Source organism: Falco punctatus (genome assembly GCF_963210335.1).
Source record: "Falco punctatus genome assembly, chromosome: 6".
Taxonomy (NCBI): domain Eukaryota; kingdom Metazoa; phylum Chordata; class Aves; order Falconiformes; family Falconidae; genus Falco; species Falco punctatus.
The window spans coordinates 7,920,689-7,923,717 of NC_137585.1; the positions used below are offsets into that span (position 1 = coordinate 7,920,689).

General features: G+C 61.4%; 1 protein-coding gene across 5 annotated transcripts in view; it reads right to left on the reverse strand.

Annotated features, from left to right (window-relative positions):
- CRACR2A (calcium release activated channel regulator 2A) overlaps nt 1–2,054 on the reverse strand; it is a 59,102-nt gene extending 57,048 nt beyond the window's left edge. For 4 of the 5 annotated variants that reach the window (XM_080393611.1, XM_080393612.1, XM_080393608.1 and 1 more), the window contains exon 1: nt 1,391–2,054. The gene's annotated coding sequence lies outside the window, so the exon portion shown is untranslated. Of the gene's footprint in view, nt 1–176; nt 304–1,390 lie in introns of all 5 variants that reach the window. The other variant, XM_080393609.1, reaches the window with a different exon arrangement.
- Nucleotides 2,055–3,029: the final 975 nt, after the last annotated feature.

The following is a 3,029-nucleotide window of genomic DNA, read 5'->3' on the forward strand; positions in this document are numbered from 1 at the left end:
AAAAGACTAAGCTATTATTGCCCTGAATCTAATTTGCTACTTAGTCCACTCAGAGAAATTTAACTTCTCTTTGTACTTGAAACAGTGACTTCTGATGTATTGATGTCAAGAAAGATGAGAATTTAGTATAGAGAAGGCTGACATTTAGTTTTCACTCTTTTTGGTGTGACAGTTACCTTTAGAGTTGCACAATATTGGTGTCCTTAAAGATAGATTTGGGGACCAGATATCCAAGTCCTCAGGACATCCCAGAGACAAACAATAACCTTTTACCAGTGCTTCAGATTAATTCACATATGCCGTCTAAAAAGAAAAGTGAAAATAACCTGGAAACTACTGTTAAAAACCACAGACTTGCAACTAAGGAAACAGAAAAGTATGTTGCATTAGTCAAAGTGTTCCAGAGGGATTTCACCATTCTCCCAACTGCGACGCTACCCAAGTTTCATTACCTGCAGTCGTGATCTGTTCTACTGGCATATATTATAAATCCATTACCCTGGTAGCGAGCGCAAAGGTGGTTTTTATACCCGTCATATACCGACATAAGCATTCAGTATCACGAAAGACCGAAACCCGCATCAGACACCGCACTAGCGCTGTAAGCGGTGTGAGACTGACACCAAACTGCTGCTGGGGCACAAAAAACCGCTTTTCCATCCGCAGCAGCAGCGCCGCCGCCACCGGGCCCCTCCCGCCACGCAGGCCGCACCGGCCCCGCCACCCCCCGGCGGCTCCCGAGGTAACCTGGGCGCAAAGCTCCTGCTCCGTGACGCCGCCCGCCACCCCGCACGGCGCGGCAGGAGGCACGCAGGAGCGCAAACACGAAGACTGTCAGTCAACACCACCATCAGTCAGCAGCACTGCGGGGCACCGCCCGTAGGAAACGCTCCCTGTGCGGGAGAGGCCGCGGCCCCTCAGCCCGCTCACCCGCCCGCCCCAGCCTGCACAACGCGGCCGGCAGCGCGGGGCCACGGCACCCGCCCGCGTTCGCGGAGGCAGGAGCGGCCTGTTCGGCTGCTTCTGCTCCCGCTGCCTCCCCGCCTGAGGGCGAGCCGGGCGTTCAGGAAAGAGCCCGGGGCTGCCAGAGCGGCGGGAGCCCCCGGCGCCGCCCCGCACTGGCCGGCGGGCAGGGCCGCTGCCCCGCTCGGCACCGGGGAACAGGGCACGGGGCAGCGACGGCTGCCCTGAGCCCGCCGAGGCGATGCTCTCCGGCGGGCGGCCCCCCGCGGACAGCCCAGCTGGCGGCATGCGGAAGAGCGGGACACCGCTGAGGCACCGGCGCTCCGCAAAGGAGGGCGCAGCGGCGCCGCCGTTCCGCCAGCAGAGCGACCCGCCCGCGCACGGCGGTGCCGCTTCCCCCGGCCCGCGACACCTTCCCCCGACTCACCTCCCCCGGCGCCCGGGCCCAAGGGCCGAGCCCTGCGCGCTGAGCCCTGCGCGCTGAGCGGCGCGACCCCCCCGCCTCGGGCCGGCAGCCGCACGGCTGAAGGGCTGAAACAACTTTGTAAACTTTGTTGGCAGCACGGGTGGCACCACCGGGCGAGGCGGGCTGCGCCCGGGGGCGGAGCGGCCGGCCCTGCCCAGCGCCTTCCCCCGCGGCGGGGCCGTGCGGCCGGGGCTCGGCTGCGGCACCATCACCCCCCGACCTCGGCAGGGCCGGCGGGGCCGCGGCGCGGAGCCAGGGGGGCGCTGCCCGCCGGGACCCCCCGCAGCCAGAGCGAGGTGCCCGGCGCTCGCCAGGACAAGGGCGCGCAGCCGCGCCCCGCAGCCCGGCCGGCCGAGGTGCGCCCCCCGCCCCCCCAGGCTTTAAGGCGGCGGTCGGTGGAAACGGACCAATTGGGACCTTCCACGCCGTGTGATCGCGGCCTGGCCAAGGCCAGGTGCACCCCGGCAGGAGGCAGGACGCGTTCCGCTTGCGCTTGACTCCCAGGTCTCACCTAGCCCAAAGTGTGTTTTAAAAAATGGGTAAACGTGTGCACCTGGGGTCACGTTCTCTGAGATCTGCTCCAGGAAGAGAAACAGCCTCAGCAGGGTTCTCGTGGCTGCAGGAGCCTTAGTGCTTGGGGCACGGTGCCTGAGGGAGCCTTCGGCTGCCTCTTCTTGCTGGGCTGAGCCGGCAGCCGCCGCCTGCTGTGGCACCAGCCGCACGGGTCTGCTCTGCAGCCCTGACCCACGCTTCCCCCGGGGTCATCGGCTGTCCCCAGGCAAGGCCCCACGCACCCTGTCACAGCGTGAGCAGCACCCACAGCACCCCTGTCACAGCGTGAGCTGCACCCACAGCACCCCTGTCATAGCACGCAAGCTGCACCCACAGCACCCCTGTCACAGCGTGAGCAGCACCCACAGCACCCCTGTCACAGCGTGAGCTGCACCCACAGCACCCCTGTTACAGCGCGCAAGCTGCACCCACAGCACCCCTGTTACAGCGCGCAAGCTGCACCCACAGCACCCCTGTCACAGCATGCAAACTGCACCCATGGAACCCCTGCCACAGTGCACAAGCAGCACCCATGGCACCCCTGTCACCACGCAAGCTGCACCCACGGCACCCCTGTCACCATGCGAGCCCTCCCGCTCCTTCCAACACGTCCCTCCCAAACAGCCCGGAACCCTTCGGGTACGTGTCTTTAAAGTAAGCTGTGGGACCCGAGTGCTGATAAACAGCAAATCTTGCATCCATGAAGAGGAACGAGAGGAAGGCCTGCAGGTCATTTGCAGAATGTTTGCATGTGCCCCCAATGTATCTACTTACAAAGCACTACAAGTAGTAGTTTAAAACTGTTACAAAATGCTGAGTTGACATTTACGTAACTGCATCTAACTCAAACAGCTTCTGCAAAGGGAAATTTTACTTCCCTAATTACTACAATTCTTTGACTACAGGCTTGTACGAGTTTCCACAAGGCAAGCTTGCATGTGGATTTACAGTACATTAAAGTGTACGTTAAAGTAAGGTTAAAGTGCTGCTTGGCAGTCACTGCTTACATTTACACTCAGTAAAAAAGTATTTGAAACTTGCTTACCAC